This window comes from Balaenoptera borealis, assembly GCF_965194805.1.
Source record: "Balaenoptera borealis genome assembly, chromosome: 11".
NCBI lineage: Eukaryota > Metazoa > Chordata > Mammalia > Artiodactyla > Balaenopteridae > Balaenoptera > Balaenoptera borealis.
This window is the reverse complement of record NC_138868.1, coordinates 24,497,202-24,515,354: the sequence shown is the minus strand read 5'-3', so window position 1 is coordinate 24,515,354 and position 18,153 is coordinate 24,497,202. Positions and strand designations below refer to the sequence as shown.

At 44.0% G+C, this 18,153-nt stretch overlaps 1 pseudogene across 1 annotated transcript; it reads right to left on the bottom strand.

The window, feature by feature from the left end:
* Positions 1-5,910: 5,910 nt before the first annotated feature.
* LOC309606521 (lysine--tRNA ligase pseudogene) lies at positions 5,911-7,958 on the bottom strand (annotated as a pseudogene). The gene has a single exon. The product of its transcript is annotated as a lysine--tRNA ligase pseudogene (transcript).
* Positions 7,959-18,153: the final 10,195 nt, after the last annotated feature.

The following is an 18,153-nucleotide window of genomic DNA, read 5'->3' as shown; positions in this document are numbered from 1 at the left end:
CTTAATCTTCCTGCGCCCCAGATTTTCTTAAACTTTAAAATAAAAACAACTGCATCTACTTCAATAAATCTGAAGCCCATAGAGGCACTCGATAAATATGAACTATGATTGTTTTTGTAGTGCTTTAGAGAGATTTGGGGGGAGAAGTGTGATAATTTGACGTCTAAGACCACTGTTGTTATTGTCAGTAATAATACTACAAGATCTAATGTGATATACTGGCAGCTACTTCAGTTTCCTCATCCACAAAATGGGACTGATGTTGCTGGCCCTTCCTACCTTAGTGGATTATGTGGTGCATCAAATGAAGTGAGAGATACCTTGAAACATAAACACATACTATGGAGATGGGAGATCTTGTCCATGCTGTGCAAAGTAACAGCAGCAATAGCAGTGGTAGTTGTAGAGTGTCTTTGTCCATCCTGTTGCCACTTAGGTTGTTGCAATCTCTGCATGTTAATGTGATTGAAGAGTTGGATTTTGCTGGGGTGGGTGGGGCTAGTTCTTACTGCCCTGCTTTGACAGAACCTCGTGCTGATGAGGGCATTGCTTTCTTTTTTTTTTTTTTTTCATTTTCGAGTAGTATTTATGGATTTTTTCCAATTTGAAAGTAACACATAATCATTATTGAAAATTTTAAAAATATGGAGAAGCTTAGGGCTTCCCTGGTGGCGCAGTGGTTAAGAATCTGCCTGCCAATGCAGGGGACACGGGTTCGAGCCCTGATCTGGGAAGATCCCACATGCCGCGGAGCAACTAAGCCCGTGAGCCACAACTGCTGAGCCTGTGCGTCTGGAGTCTGTGCCCCACAACAAGAGAGGCCGCGATAGTGAGAGGCCCGCGCACCGCGATGAAGAGTGGCCCCCGCTTGCCACAACTAGAGAGAAGCCCTCGCACAGAAACGAAGACCCAACACAGCCATAACTAACTAACTAACTAACTAACTAAATAATTAATTAATTAATTTTAAAAAAATATGGAGAAGCTTAAAGAAGGCAATTAAAATCACCCATAATCCCATTACTAAGAGACCAGATGACTTTTGTGCTCTCCCACTCTGCCCTCCCCTTCTGTTTCTGGTTCTGGTTTTCCGTGCATGCACACACATGTGTATGCACGTGCACACACACACACACTCAGAGGCATCGTGCTGTCGGTGCACTTTTACAGGCTCTTGTCAATTAACAGCATGTCGGGGCATTTCTTACCTTGCTTAATATTTTTCACGGCATTCCTTCTCCTCACCCACTCTCTGAGTATATGGAGCCCTACCTCCTAAGGAAGGTCCTCCCACCACCACCCCATACCTCCGTCCCACCCCTCTGGCCTTGCACGCGTCTGAGGGCATTGCTTTCTGACACCCAACACTTCTATCCATGGAGTCAGAGGCGCTTCTGCTAGGAGTTGTCTGTCTCTGAGAGGTCAGTGCCAGAGCCTGGTCTCCAGTTCAGAAAACCACAGGATGAGCAAAGCCAAGTCCTGCAGCAGCAGTATACCAGGCTCTGGCGGTGGGCTGGCCCTCGCTCCCTCTCTCATCTGAAGAGTCTTTTTGAGGCTGGATTTGCTCGGCTGCCCCTGGTTGGGAAATAGTAAGAAGCTTGCATTCGTGGAAAAAGGAAGGAAAAAACAATCACCAATGCTTTCGTAAAACCCAGCCTGTCACAGTTCCTGTTTAAGGAGGAGGACTCATTTTTCCCTACGTTGAAAATATTTGAGCCAAGATGGGAGGTGGGGAGGATGGGGGGAGAAATTGCCCTCTGTCCAGAGCCAGGCAGAGATTTGCATATACAGTGAAATATACTGGGGCTCTCATTTTAGGGGAGAGTTCTTTGGTTCCAAGCAAAAGAAACCAACTTTAGCTAATTTAAGCAAAAAAAAAAAGAAAACAACTAAAAATACACACACAGATACATCATGCCACACATACATGTTAGAAGGCCACAGAGCAGCTCACAGAATCAAATAAAAAGCTAAAGAATCTGGCTTTGTATGAGACAGGAAACTAGGTGATCTAGGTGGGAGAGACTAACGGACTCTCCATTTGTTAGGGATCCCTGTGTCCCTTCACCCGGGGTTTCTGTTCCCTGGAGAGAGTAAACTGGCCTTGCTTGGTGACATGCCAACTACTTGACCCGCAGAAGGTGAGACTTCAGGCTCTGTTAGAAGGGAGGCTGGGCTGCTGAGGAAGCCATAGAGCAGATGTCGACCAGGCTGCCTTTTATCATCAGCCTCGTTGCTATAATTAGTTCCCCGAGGCCGCCTGGATTTACATGCATCTAAATGGAGTTAATGTGTTTCTGTTTTATAGCATCCTTGATAAAAATTAAACCATGTTAAAAGTGGACTACAGTCTTCTCACTCAAGACAAGATCTCTGCCTTGTCCTTGTGGCCCAACTGGAGAAAAGGCGCTGAGGCCTTCCTGAAGCAGTCTCTTGCTTCACTTGGCTTCCCTTTGATAGCTCCATGCTCTGGATTCTGGAAGTTTGTGCCCCCAAGAGCCCTGGTTACCCAGCCTAGTTCTTGCTTTAGAGAGCAAACTAAAAATAAGTGTCCCCAGGACCATTCGTGTTGGCAATGACAGTTGGGCTGCCACCTCACCACAAAGACACTTGTCATTTGGGGGTTTGGAAAAGGGAAACACTTAAGTGTTAGTTTATCAGCCAAAAGAAGCTACGACCAAAAAAACACAGCACCCGTCCAACCCACAGACTTCTGGTCAGAGTATCAACTTACAGGGGAAAAGTTTAGCCTGTTATAAATTAAAGACATAGAGGTGGTTCTTTATTTACACATTTGCAGGGGGAAAGGGGAGACAATGTGAGCCCACAGCAGCAGCCTTTTAGAAGTTTCCAGGGAAACTTTAAAAGAGAACAAGTATTTTTTTAAAAAGTGTTAGAACATTTTCAAAGTATCGAGGAACAAAGAAAAGCCTGCAACAATGTACAGTATTAATATTTTGGTGTGTTTCCAATCCTGGCTTTTAGATTGGGAGGATGAGCTTAGGGGTCAACTTGCTTCCACGCCTGTCATATCTGCTCTCACTTGAGAATGAAGCCCGGAATCAAGTAAAAGTTTAATCAGTGTAGCTAGTATGCTGACAGGTTTTCATGCATGACATTCATAGGCCTCCTTTATCCACTTAATATAGCATAAGGTTTTCCCCATGTTTGAAAATTTCTTTGCCAGTTTTTCCTCAGTGCCTTTATAATATTCCATCAAATGGTTGCTCCTAACTTAACCGAAGCAGGCCTTTGACATTGCACATGAAATATCACAAGTAATGGGTATTTTTGTGCCTAAACTGGGGCCACCATTTGTCAAAGTCCAGCCTCACAACTTCTTGGGTGTGAGGTTTTTATACTGTCACTGTTTTTCTCTTACAAGGCAGCTCTTCACTGGACAAAGTCTAATTATCCAGTTCATAGGTGATTCTACCCTAATTATTCTTCACTCTTTTCCCTCCTTTTATGGTTCTGGAAGTCATTTCCTAGATTGTTAGCAAGGGTACTAGAAAATTAAAGAGAGGACAAACTTTAAGTACCTATTGCTAAGTCGTAGAAAAAACTTCCTGGGGTACTGTAAGAGCCAGAGTGAAACTTACTTAGGAAATCCATCAGACAGGTCTAGACACTGCTTTAAAAATATGGCAACTGCTCTTATAGTTTTTCAAAATATATTTTATATTGCTATTGTAAAACATGCTTCTGTTAGGCACATGGTAATTGTGTGTGTGACAATAATAGCAATAACATTTTTTTCCTTAAAGGCAAAGAAGAGGATTTACAAGCCCACATTTTTTTTCCCTCTAGAAGTATCTAACCTTCCTCTCTTAGAAGCTCCTGGGGGCTCAGATATTAATAGTGTTCATCTTTCCTACTCCATTTATCTAGTCACCTAGGCGTGCAAATTTAGAGTATTTACTAAATCAACAATGATCAAAACAAAAACAAGAACTATCATTAACTGAATGCTTGCTGTATGCCAGGCACTGGTCTAAGACTTTGAGAGAGAGAGACCAAAAAGGGAGGATGTAAACAGCAGATTCAGTGGACTTTTTGAGGTGATGACAGCCACAGGAAGAGTGGGGGGATAGGATGCTGGCGTGGGTGAAGTGTCCCAAGTGTGGAAGAGCGTGACCTATTCTGCCATGGACGGGGATTAGCAAGAGGGCAGGAAAGTGGCATCAAATATAGCTGGAAGAATATTTAATAAGAGAAGGACAGGATCCAATTCATATCTTAAGAAGAATGTACACATCTATATGGAGATAGATTGCAAGGGAAGTAGGGTGTTCACAGGAATGAACTGTGAATGTGTCTGGGGCAGTGGATGGCAGTGGCCTGGACTCAGGGGCTCTGGTGGAAACGGACCGAAGCAGATGGACTTGGGATGCATTTTGGAGATAGAATTGACAGAGCTTGCTGGTGAATTGTAAAAAGGAGGTAGGGTAAGGGAGACATAAACGCCAAGTCCTGTGTTTTTCTATTTGAGCACCTAGGCTATGGTGGTGCCATATACTTATGATGTGAAAATCTGGGGGAGTAACTGATTCATGGGTAGGAAAATGGAAGTTTCCATTCTTACCTTGTCATTTGCCAAAATGGACATACTGACCAAAGATAGAAAACAAAACAAAACAAAACTAGAAACTTAATGCTTTCATCGTTTTTGTGTAGTAAAAGGAGACCAGACAGACCTAGGACTTCTATTTTCAAGTTGTACGATTTAAATTACCTAGCCACCTGCCACTGGATGCTTTAACCTCCTAATCTTTAAAAGGGAATTAATATTGCCTGTCGTGCATTTCTGTTGACGTAATATATGTGCAGCTCCTAGCCCAGTCTCTGGCACATAGTAATTCCATTTCCTAAATGTTAGTTGCAGTTCTTAGGAATAACCTGCACAAGATAGAGCTGTCATATGCAATAAATCCCTCCTTGTGAGGGTCTTGTACACACCTTAGCCTGGGTGACAGGATATATCCCTGTTACTTTCTATCCGAAGTCCCACATTTAAATGCTTTATTCCTTCAGTGGAAGGCTTTTTTCTTTACTGAAATACCAGTGGCCTTGAAAAGAGAATAGTTTAAGGCATATCTGTCAATAATAGAAAGTCATCCTAATGTAGTGATTAAGAGCATGGATTCTGGAGCCGGACTGCCTGGGTTTGAATCTTATCTCTGCCACTTATGAGCTGTGTGACTTTGGGCAAGTTACTTGACTTCTCTGTGGCTAAGTTCCCTCATCTGTGATATTGGGACATTCATGATTCCTACCTCATAGGGTTGTTTTGAGTTTTGATGGAGCTAATACATATAAAATCATAAAACAATGCCTGGGAAATAGTAACCATAATGTAATAATGTGTTAAATAGAATACAAATAGTTAAGGTGTTAGAAAACATGGCTCTGAGAAGGTGAGGAGAGAAGGATGAGGTCAGGGAGGAGAAGGAGGGCAGAAGAGACTGGGCCTCTGGAGGAAGCAGAAACAGTAGGACACGGTGGGCAATCATGAGAAGAGCTAAACACAGGCTTTTCTGGTTTTTGGTTTTGTCTTGTCAAGCCTCCAGGGAAAGAGACTTCCAGAATGACCCCAACCCCAAATATGAGATCTAAGTTTTCCCCTCTTAGAAGCAGCTTTAATCCATGCTTGGCTCAACGCAAGGTAACATGCACAGAAACATGCATTTCTGCTGTTGCCGCTTCTGTTGGCAGAATCTCTCTGCCTGGCCTTCATAAAGGTCATGTCAAGGTGTCCCCCACCCATCTGATTTGGCCTAACCATGTGGTTTCCTATGGCTTACCAAGGTCTCACCTGAAATCCGGCCGCAGACTGCTCCTCCAGAGCCTCAAGGGCTGGTTCATCATTTCTGGTGTTATTATAAATGGACTGGGGAGTCCAGGAAATGTGTAAGTTTCCTTTCTTTTTTTTTTTTTTTTTTTTAGAGACAAATGGTTTATTTGGTAACAAGGAGTAAAAAGGAATTCTTAATTCCTCTTCTCTCTTTTGACGGCTGACATGAAATGTGATAGTCAAATAGACAGCAACGCACACAGGAATTCCCTCGCAGTCCTTGATCTTCTGCACAAGCGCAGAGATGCCCAAGCCGTGCGACTTGCTGTCATTGTTTTCTAGACAGAAGGGCCGGCTGCTGTGCTTTTCCGTCCATCAGTGGTGGCTACATTCTCCTTCTTGTCTTCCAGTTTCATGGCAGGAAACAGAAGCACTTCCTTGATGTTACTGGAGTCTGTGAAAAACACGGTGACGCGGTCGATACCCATGCCCCAGCCACCTGTGGGGGGCAGCCCGTATTCCAGGGCAGTGCAGAAGGTCTCCTCTATGAACATGGCCTCATCATCGCCAGCAGCTTTGGCCTTGGCCTGTTCTTCAAAAAGCTGCCGCTGTCGCATAGGGTCATTCAGCTCAGCCTAGGCACTGCATATTTCCTTTTTCATGACAAATAGCTCAAAGCGTTCAGTCAGACCCTCTTTAGAGCGGTGCCATTTGGCCAGAGGACTCATTATCTGCGGATGATCACAGATGAATGTAGGATTGATGCACGTCACTTCCAGGAACTCCCCGACAAGCTTATCAAGGAGCCTGGCTGTGGTCCGAGGTGGAGGGCATTCAACAGCTTTTGCCACACAGATATCATCTAGAATTTTGCGAGTTTCTTCGGTTTCGAAGAGGTTAGTTTCTGGCAGTTTCATGCCCAGGGCTTTCTCAAGCTCTTCTACCATGCTGATTTTCCGGAATGGTGGAGTGAAGTCAATCTCACAGGCTTGGCCCTCTGGGCCATCTGGATGATAGGTGACCTTGTAACTGCCTGTAATGTGTTTCACCATCCCTGAAATCATCTTCTCTGTGATTTCCATGAGATCATGATAGTCTGCATAGGCCATGTAGAATTCACAGGTGGTGAACTCAGGATTGTGAGTCAAATCAATTCCTTCATTCCGGAACTAGTGTCTGATTTCATAAACCCGGTCAATGCCACCAACCACCAGCATCTTATGGTAGAGTTCTGGAGCAATCCTCATATATAAATTCATGTCCAGCTCGTTGTGGTAGGTGATGAAAGGCTTGGCCACAGCTCCCCCTGGGATGATGTTCATCATGGGAGTTTCAATCTCTAGGAATCCCAACTCATCCAAGAAACTTCTTATATATGTGATGTTCTTAGAGCGGATGATAAACTTCTGCCTCACAAAGTCATTCAGGATCAAGTCCAAGTATCTCTGACAAAACCATGTTTCATTGTCTTTGAGGCCAAAGTGAAGATGAGGTAACATATGCAAGCAAGGAGACAGCAGTGTGATTTCATAGGGAATGATGCTCAGTTCGCCCTTCTTAGTTTTCCCAGGATTGCCCTGAACTCCAATTATGTCTCCCGGTGCAGTTTGTTGTTAATACGAATAAATTCTTCTTCAGATTTATAATTCCCGGAATTGGCCATGACTTGCAACTTGACCCCCTCTCCTCGAAGGTCATAGAAGATGAGCTTTCCCCCAGAAGCTCTTTTGGCATGGATCCTACCTGCCACCTTTAAGGTGATGTCAGTCAGGTGGTCCCCAGGCTGCAGGTGACTGTATTCTTGGATAAAGTGAGTGAGTGAGATGTCGACGTGGAACTTGTGCGGGTATGGGTCTTCCCCATTGACCTTCAGCTGGTGGACTGCCTGGCTGCGGATTTTGAAGTACTGGTTTGGGTCCAAGCTCTCCTCCTGCGCACCCGCACCATTATCAGCAGTGTGGTTGGTGGCAGCAGCGGCCTGGCTTAGTTGTTTCTCACTGAGCTCCTTCTGCTTGGCCTCCTTCTCTGCTATTTTCTTCTCAGCTTTCAGGCATCTCTTTAGCTCATTTTTGCTCAGTTTCGGCTCGCTGTCGTCCACTTTAATTTCAGCCCCCTGCACCTCAGCCATCTTCCCAGAGGGCCGGACCTAAAGAGCTAAGTTTCCTTTCTTATCATCCTTTCTTCAAGGAAAATGCTTCATGGGCTGTTGCATCTAGATGGCAGTTGGCTTTTATCATTAATTCCCATCTGAGCCAAACTAGGGACAGAGCATCAGCTTTTTTGAAAAATGGGGCAGCGGAAAGGATGTTAGTGAATCCCAAACTCACCTGGAACTCTAGCAGCATCTAAAGACTGTCCCTCAATTTTTGCAAGTGTGGTGAGGATGCAGAGAAACTACATCACTCATACATTGCTGGGAGGAGTACAAAATGGTACCACTACCCTGGAAAACAGTTTGGCAGTTTCTTAAAAAAAAGTAAATATGCCAACTACCACACCACCCAGAGATTGCACTCTTGGCCATTTATCCAGGTGAAATGAAAATCTAGTGTTCACACAAAAACCTGTACTCAAGTTTAGCAGTTTTATTGGTAATAGCCCCAAACTGGGAACAACCCAAGCGTTCTTCAGTGGCTGACTGGTTAAGCAAACTGTGGTCCATCCACACCATGAAATAGTACTCGGCAAGAAAAAAGGAATGCACTATGAATTATTCGTATAAGCAACAACCTGGATGAAACTCCAGAGAATTATGCTAAGTGAAAAAAGCCAATCCCCAAAGATTATATACTATATGATTCCCTTTATATGATATTCTTAAAATGATCAAACAGTTGAAATGGTAAACAGGTTAGGAGATGCTAGGGGTTAAGGAGGTGTTGGGAGCAGGAAAGAAGTAGCGGAGGCTGTAAAAAGATACCATGAGGAATCCTTACGGTGACAGAGATCTTCTGTATCTTGACTGCATCAATGTTAATATCCTGGTTGTGATACTGTACCATGGTTTTTACAATATACCATGCGGGCAAACTGGGTAAGGAAGGGTATCTGCATCATTTCTTAAAACTGGATGTGTGTCTACAATGATCTCAAAATAAAAGTTTAATTTTAATAAAGAGAGACAGGATAAAGACTGTTAACTGATCCCCAAATTCATCCTGAGCTCTACCAGGACCTAAGTAATGCCCTTCAACTTTCCCACATTCCTTGCTCTAAAAGAATTTTTAGTTGTAGAAAGATGTAACCAGATGCAAAATTAGGTAAACATTGATACATTGTTAGATACATTGTTTGCCACACACAGTTAGACCCTCAGCTCACCTACTGTTCATTTTATCACTCATTCATTCAACAAACATTTATGGTGCCCCTCCAATGTATCAAGGACTATTCTAGGTATTGTGGATACAGGGAGACAGATAACAGACTCTGTACCTGAATGGAGCTTATATTATAGTGGGGAAGACAGATAATGTATAACACATACATAAAAAGATGATTTCAGAGAGTGGTAAGAACTAAGGATGCAATAAAACAAGGTGATGTGGACAGTGTCAGGAGAGGGGAACCTCTTTCAATAGGGGAGTGAAGGAATGGCTTTCATAGCGGGCAATTTGGTCTGAGGGTAAATGGTGGAACAGGGCCCTAGAGCTGGGGAGAAGAGTATTGCTGCATTACCTTTACAAAAATCACTCTTGTGATGTGAAGAGCACACTGACAGGAAACAAAAATGAGAGTGAGGGGACCAGTTCACAGTCATTTCAGTGGCCCATGCCTGCGGTGATGGTTTCCTCGACTAAGGTTTAGCAATGGAGACAATGGTGCCATTTTCCAAGATGAGAAAGACTGTGGGGGAAGAGGGAAGGTGGTTGGTTGGGAAAAAGAAATGGAGAGTTCTGTTTAGTCATGTTCATTTTGATATGTCTAATAGACATCCATCCGCACTGGGCCACGAACATTGTTCAGCCTCATTCTTTGTCTGTCTCCCCCCAGTCAGTGCTCCAGCAGCTCTGGGTCACTCTTCCACATCCAGACATGAATGCAAAATCACACCACGAGTTGGTTCCCAGCACGTCAACAATGGTTTGGATTCTGCACACTGGAAGGATAGAGTTATCTCCCTAAGGGTGAACCTTGAACAAGGGGAAATGGGAGCTAAAAGGGAGCCAGACGGATAAAGTCTTCCTTTGTCCCTCTCCTACGGACTACTCTAAGGTACAATATCTTCAAGCAACTCTTCCAGAGAAGTCTCATATGCTGAGTGAACACAGCCTCCAAGTGACTGCTGGGTCTCTTGGCAGCTCTCTGCGAGGTGGAAACCAGGATGGGAATGCAGCTCATCACATTATATCACAGCTTCCTTTGCCTCCTTACCCTTTTTCTCTTACACCTAATACCCCAGACTTGCACCTCCCAATTAAACTGTTACTCTATTAATCCTTGCCTCGGGCTCTGTTTTATAGAGGACTCAATTAAGACAACATCCAAATGGAGATGTCAAGTAAGAAGTTAAAGTCTAGAGACTTCCCTGGCAGTCCAGTGGTTAAGACTTTGCCTTCCAATGCAGGGGGTGCAGGTTCGATCCCTGGTCGGGGAGCTAAGATCCCACATGCCTTGTGGCCAAAAAACCAAAACATAAAACAGAAGCAACAGTAACAGTAACAATTTCAATAAAGACTTTTTAAAAAATGATCCACATCAAAAAAAATCTTTTAAAAAAGTCTAGAACTCGGGAGAGAAGTCAAGATTGGAACAACTAGCTTGGGAACCATTAGGAGGAGATATACTGTATTTAGGGCTGTAAGGCTGGCTGGTGCAGTCACTTACAGAGAGTGTGTGGTTGGAAATATGGGTCAAGGAGCAAACCTGGGGCACTTTAAAATCTATTGTTTAGGTCGAAGGGTGTAGATCCAGCTGAGAGGAACTGAGAATTATTACTCAACGAGTTAGAAGAAACGCTGAGGGGATGTAATGACATAGGTGAAAGAAGAGGAGAATGTCACAAGAAAGATGAAAATAATCAGGTGGGTGGACGCTAGCTAAGAGGTCTAGTAACACGAGAGACAGAGGAGACCGTGGGACTGGTAACATGGAAGTTGCGGTGGCCTTGATGAGAGCAGTTTCAGTAAGGAAGTAGCATCGGAGTGGGTCAAGGAGAGAAAGGGAGATGAGGAAGTAGAAACAGCTAACATCATAGACAAGTCTTTAAAGAAATTTCAACAGAAATGGAGAGGAAATAAATTGGGTGAGGAAGTCCGTTTTAATGGGTGCTATAACTAGGAAATGACAGTTTGAGAAGTGTATTGTCTGGAAGTCAAGAGACCTACGTTCTGATCCTTCTTCTGCCAGTAAGCAGCTGAAGAGGCCTTGGGTAAATCAGTTCCCTCTCTGGGCATTAATTTCCTCATTTGTCATATCAGATATCTCTGAGATCCTTCAAGCTCAGAAAAGCTATGTTCCATGGAGATATTGATGCTGACAGAGAAGGGACAGTGAGTGGGGAAAGGAGGATCCTTGGGAGGATGGTGTAACTCCTTAAGGGGCAGCAAAAGGATACCTACCTCCTTGGGTGGTAGGAAGGATTAAATAGATAATGCATACAAAGCACTTAGCACAGCGCTTGACATAACAGTAAGAACACAATACACTTTATTGCTAGAAATAATAGAGGTGGTATTGGTAGCAGAAACTAGCAGGGTATTGGGTGCACTGCCCTACTGCACACACTTGGAAGTGCCATTCGGAGATAAAAAAAGAAAGAAAGGACGAGAAGTGGGGATGGACCAAGTAGTGCCTGATGTGCAGTGAGGACCACCTTGGAGGCAACCTGTGGATTAAGGTGTGGCATGGACTTAATGACACCAGCTCAGAGCTGGTGGCTTGCTTGATATGAGGGTCCACCAAAATGGGAATATATTTTACTTTTAAAGATGCTTTCTAGTCCATATTAAAGTAAGGTAGGGATGCAAAGAGCCATGAATAGCCAAGACCACCTCAAAGAAGAACTAAGTTGGATGGTTTACTCAACCAGATATCAAGATTTATTATAAAGTGACAGTAATTAAAGCAGTGTAGCATGAGCACAGCAATAGGCAAATAAAGCAATGGAACAGAGTAGAAAATCTAGAAACAGACCCATGCATATTTAGGCACTTACTTTATGAAAAAGGTGGTACCTCAGAGCAATGGTACAAACTTATCAAAAAATAATCTTATCAATAAGTGGTGCTAGATCAAATAGACATCCAAATGGAAAAATAAGAATAAAACCCCACCCCTGCCTTTTACCAGAGCAAAAAAAATCAATTCTATGTGGTCCATAGATTTTAAATATGAAAGCTTTTAGAAGATAACACAGGTCAAGAATAGCTTCTTTAACTTGAGTTGGCAAATATTCTTAAATAAGACACAAAAAGTACTAACCATAAAGAACAATATTTATATACTGAACTTTACTAAAATTAAAAACTTGGGTTCATCAAAAGATACCATTAAGAAAGTAAAAAAAAAAAGAGTCAAGTTACAGAGTGAGAAAAGATATTCACAGTACATATAACTGATAAAGGGCTCAATTCAGAATATATAAAGAACTCTTATAAAAGACCATCCAATTAAAAATAAATAAGCAAAAGATCTGAATCAGCATCTCACAAAAATAGAATGGCCAATGAACACAAGAAAAGGTGCTCAACTAGTCATCAGGGAAATAGACATGAAAATTATATTGAGATATCGCTAACCACCCACAAGAGTGAAAATAATTAAAATGAAGAACAATACCAAGTGACTGCGAGGATGTGGAGCAACTAGGACATGTACATTACCAGTGGGAATTTAGAGCGATACGGCCACTGGGGAAAGTTTGGCAGATCTACTAAACCTAAACATAATATGTTCAAAACCTGTCAAGTCTATTCCTGGGTATACATCTGACAGAAATGAGGGCTTATGTTCATCCAAGACATGCACAGAAATGTTCAGCGCAGCATTATTCATAATAGCCTCGAGACAGAAAAAACCCACATGCCCATCAAGAGTAGAACAGATAAATACACTGTGACGTATTCATAGAGTGGAATACTGTACACAATGAAAATAAATTAACCACTGCTACGCACGACATTGATGACTCTCACAAATATAATGTGGAATGAAAGAAGCTAGTTACAGAAGAATGCATATTGTCTGATTCCATTTATACGGGGTTTGAAAGCAAGCAAAATTCACCTGTGATGTTACAAGTCAGGAGAGTGGTCCCTTTAAGGAGCAAGAAGGAGGTAGTCGTGTGAAGGGGTGGGAGGAGGGCTCTGGGGGCTGGTAATGTTCTATTTCTTGACCTGGGAGGGGAGTGCATGGGTGTGTTTACTTTGCAATAACTCATCAATAATTCATTTAAGGTCTGTGCGCTTTTCTGTGCGTATGCTCTACTCAAAGAAGAGTTTATCTAAAAAATGAAATGGGAAGGGTGATCTTCACTTAAAGAAATGATTAAAATATTTCTCCCCTCTTTGTTTCTGATACCACTCCCCCATCCAAGTTCCCCACTGCATGGGAACTTGTTCTCACCAAATGAATCAATCATAATGGAACAAATTTAATGGATTTCCAAAGATTTTTTTTTTAAGTGTAATGTCTTCCTTGTAAGGTCATTAAAAAAACCTCTACCTTTAAATAAAATCATCACACCTCATCCTCCCTCCCTTTATGGTGAAGAAAACTGAAATGCTAGATCCAAGAACAATAGTCATTCTGGGGCCGGAGGGTGAAAATGGATCAGAAATTCATTTGACATTTATTAAGCAGCTGCTAAACGTCAGGCATTATTCTCGGCACGGCAGATACAGCAGTCAACAGGAGAGAAAAGATCTTTGTTCTTGTGGAACTTAAAATATAACCCCCAAATGAGCAAATGTCATGGAGAGAAACAAGTCAAGGGGCTTGGGATAGTGGGGGCCAGGGGTAAGTTTTGCTGTTGTGTAGAGAGTGCTCAGAGAAGGCCACACCCAAAAGAGAGACACCTGAGAAAGAAGAGAGATGGCCATGCAGGTGACAGGGAAGAGTGCTCCAGGCTGAGAGAGCCTGAGGTGGGAACAGTTTCTGTGTTTGGAGAACAGCCGGGAGGTCGGTGAAGCAGGAGGGGAGTGAACAAGGACCAGAGCAGCAAGAGACAGAGTCAGAGGCCACTAGGGCCCCCCAGGCCATTGTGAGGGCTTCAGCTTTCCCTCGGAGTGAGATGGAGCCACTGGAGGGTTTTGAGTAGAAAGAGAGACATGATCTGACTTAGATTTTAAGAATCACTCAGGCTGCAGGGGGAGAATAGACAGAAGGGGGGGTAAGAGCGAAAACAAGGAGACCAGGAAGTCGTTACAGGGATACAGGTGGGAGACCCTAGCGCCTTGGAGGGCCAGTGGAGATGGGGAGAACTGGGTGTAGTTCATGGCAGAGACAAACAGGGTTCAGCGTTTGGAAGTGGGTTGTGAGACAGAGTGGAGTCAAGGTTTTGGGCCTCAGCAGCTGGAAGGACAAAGTTTCTGTCAACTGACATGTGGGTGGAACAGGTGTGGGTGCAAGGTTCCGGAGTGCTGTTTGCACACTTCTAGTTGGAGATGTCTGCTAGACATCCCAGTGGAGGCTGTAAGGAGGCAGTTGGAGATAACGAAGCCAGAGCCCGAGGGAGAAGCTGGGGCCGGAGATGTAAACGTGGGTGTTGGTTCTTCAAGCCGTGAGACTGGATGAGGTCCCCTAGGGAGAGGATATCGCCAGAAAAAGAAGTCATGGTCTGAGGAATGGCCCTCTGAGGTCAGTCCTGCCCCAAATCCTGCTTCCACTGTAGGAAGGGGATATCGTCACGTTGGAGGAATTGGCCCCCATTCGCCTGGTGCCAGATGGCTGATGTGTTGCAGGTGTGAGGATACACGGGGCAACACTGTGACCTGGAAACTGGTCCTCAATGGAGACCAAACATCGCGTGAGGGAAACAAGCAAACACCTTTAGCATCCCTCCTCTCCCTGTCCCTAGCTCAGGTCGGATTTAAAATAGTGACCTGGAGGGCAAGCTTCTCCATCCTAGTCGTGGTTTGCCAAGTGCCCATGGCCTTCTCCTCTGGCATTCTCTTCGTCTGTCTGCTAGTGCAGCCCAAGGGCATTCTGCTCTCCTGGAAGAGTGCTTGGTCCCTGGGCAAGCAGAGCATCCTTTCACATTGAGCCAGAGATTGCAGGCTGGAGGAGGGCGGCCTTCGAGGCAACGGGGGCTTGGAGGAGAGCCGTCCTACACGTGTTACCCATTAGCTGAAAATCTCTCATAACGTTTTCCATTCCCCTTATAACGAATCGTCAGATCAGCAGGGCCCCTGCTAGAAAGTCTATAAAAACCTCACAGGATTTTAAGGTCTGAACAAAGAGAAGAAATGGCTGACTGGGGCAGTGGCAGGCTCGAGTCAGAACCTCTTTCCCTGGCTGGTCTTTATTTCTAAAACTGGATTACAAGGGAAATGAAGAAGAGTGTTGGGGAAGAAGCTTTTGAAATGCTTCTCAGTTTTCCCCCTTCCTCGGCTTTACTGTCACCATTCAGGCTCCCCAGGACTCATCTGAGGAAGTCCCAGCCAAGAAAAGCACCAACAGAGAGGAGGAAAATTGGAAAAAAACAATAGCAGCAGGGATGGTGTTTATTGACCTCAACTTTCCAGCGTCCCGTCTCACTTTCCAGAGGCTCCCATTGTTTCCCCACTTGCGTTACCATTCTTTTGAATGATTCTAACATAAACTTGATTTCCCTACCCACTCCTTCCCACTCGCTGCGTGATCCATCTTTTCCTTCTTTTTCCTCTCTCTGTGGTAAAGGAGCAGTGGACAGACATAGCTGTTCTATGGTCTCCTGAAGTCTCCATCAGCTGGTGCCTCTCTGAAGACCTCCCCACCCTGCCTCTCCTCACACAGTCACTAGAGACTCTACTCTCTGCTTTTCCACCTGAGAGGGAAAGTGGTCCAAGGATCCCTTTACCTGAAAGTGAGGACGGTGTTTACGCAGCTGTGCCCACCTGTTTCAGGATGGGACTCCCTCTGGGTCAGCTCTTGGAACGTGGCACACAGCAGTGAAAACTGGGGAGTTTGAGATCCCTGGAGAATTGGAAAGATGGAACTCTCTTTCTCTTACTTTCAACCAGGATCCTAGAACACAAAAATGAATTACAAGTCACTTTCTGCTTCTTGGAGGTGGTGAGAAAGTAACTGTGTTCGGTGTAGCTACACTCCACATACAAACACTGATGGAAGTCAATGGAAAGGGTACCTTTCTTGCCCTTCTTCCCCATAATGTTCCCTAATAGGTATCAGGCAAACATTAAAAATAATCTTTTGTGCTCAACAAAAATTAGTGAAGACATTGACAATACTAGGTGCCTTTTCTACTCCAGAGGCCTCCCTCATAGTTCCCTCATCCAAAATTTTCATTTGCTCATTTATTCATTCAATATATTTTTATTGAATGACTACTGTGTCCCAGGCTGGCTGCTATGTGCCTCAGAAAGAATGGAGAACAAGGTAGATAAGTCTTACAGTAAAAGTGATGGGAGAGGCAAATAAATAAACAGATACATCCAAATAATTACGTATTTTAGTAAGTGCTATGAGATCTTTGTGGGCTGCTAGCCCAGAGGGTGAGGTTTGAAGAACTACGGGCTAAACATAGAAATAAAAGGAAGTTGCATTTTTTAATGACTTGTTTTTCCATGTAACTTAGGAAATATTCTTTGGAGAGTCACAGCAGAATTTTAAAATGGAATTGCTTTCCCTGGAACTAGGACATCAGCAATACCCATGATCTCATGAAGGTAGATTGTAGCTCCTAAAATGCCTTCAAATGATGTGGCTTTGCCTCTTTGAGGGAAATAAACCAAAGGAACAACCCAACTGCCTCAGCCACAGACACTACTGGTTGTCTACCCAACAGCTGTTCTCTACTTGCCTGCCCCCTTTTCCATAATCTTGTGGGGAGGTCTTTGTGACCTTGTCCCTGCGAGAATGGTCTAAAACTCACTACTGGTCACCTATTTGGGAGAAATGTGTATCACGCCATCTCCTTGAGAGAGATGATGTTATGAAGGTCCAAAGGAAGTGATGTGGGTTGATACTTTCTCTTCTCACCTTGCTTTCCTGGACTTAGAGAATGAAATCTATACCATAGCCCTCTGCTTTCTCAGCTCCTCTTAAAAGGACCCAGAGCCACCAATTCTCTTCTGTGGCAACCTGGCCAGGTGGCAATTTTCCTACTCTCTGATACCTTACAACTGAGGTTCTGCTTGGTAGATGGGGATGAGTAATCCTATTTTCCAGAAACCCATAAACCTGGTTGCCTTCCCAAGCCTTCCCATTTCTGGAAAGAGGATGGAGATGATTCTACGGTTAAGTCAGGGTAAGAAAGCCAAACTAAAGCTTCCCTCTGTTAGGTAAGGAGATGACCTCTATCATCTCCATCCAAAAAGATGTATCTTTTTTCTACTCTTTTCCTGGTCCTTAAAACTGTCCCACCAGCTCAAACCACATCTCTATGCCTTCTTGTCCTTAGATCCGCACAAGCAGCACCCCCTGATGTTTGAACAATTTGACCATGACCCTGCCTTACTGTTCACAACCTGCTTCTATTTGAATCCCATCAGACCTGATCCTACAAGTTCAGTCTCTAGTCCTTCTCAGGCCCCTCCAGTTTTGTTATTCTTCCATGACTCTACTTGCCCTTATTTGAACCCCCTGCTTTAGTTCTAGGGAGAGCTCTATACTTGACCCCGCTTGACACAAATCCCATCAGCCCGGGACTTGCTAACCAGCTCCAGCTCTTTCCTTTCTTCTACGACACCACCGCTAGATGTGAGCTTAACATGGGTGGTGCTTTCCCTGACCACGCACACCAAGCTGAGCATGAGAGGGATGCCACAGTGGTCGAGTCATGCTTGTAAAGTTCATTCCTGAACTGGTTTGCAGGTTTTCCACTTCTCCCCTCATCTCGATGGTCTCCTTACTACGCTGGCTGCCTACCAGTCCTGTCCTGGGAACAGATGCAAGCTCTGCATCTCAGACTCAGACTAACATGTTCCCTCCTGACCTTGTGCAGTGGGCTTTTGTGTTTAGCTGTTCAGTATCCTTTGTTAGAGAGAAAACACTCCTCATTTCTTGCTCCCCTCTGTCTCTGTCTCTGTCTGTCTGTCTTTCTCCCTATTGGTGCTTCGTCAGGGTCTCGTCCACCTTTAGCTATAAGAGTGGGAATGAGGACAATTATATAATTCAAATTTGAATCTCTCTAAGTTCAAAATTTAACCAGTATACAATCCTGACTCTATTGGTGAAAACTCAGTAGAAATGGTTAG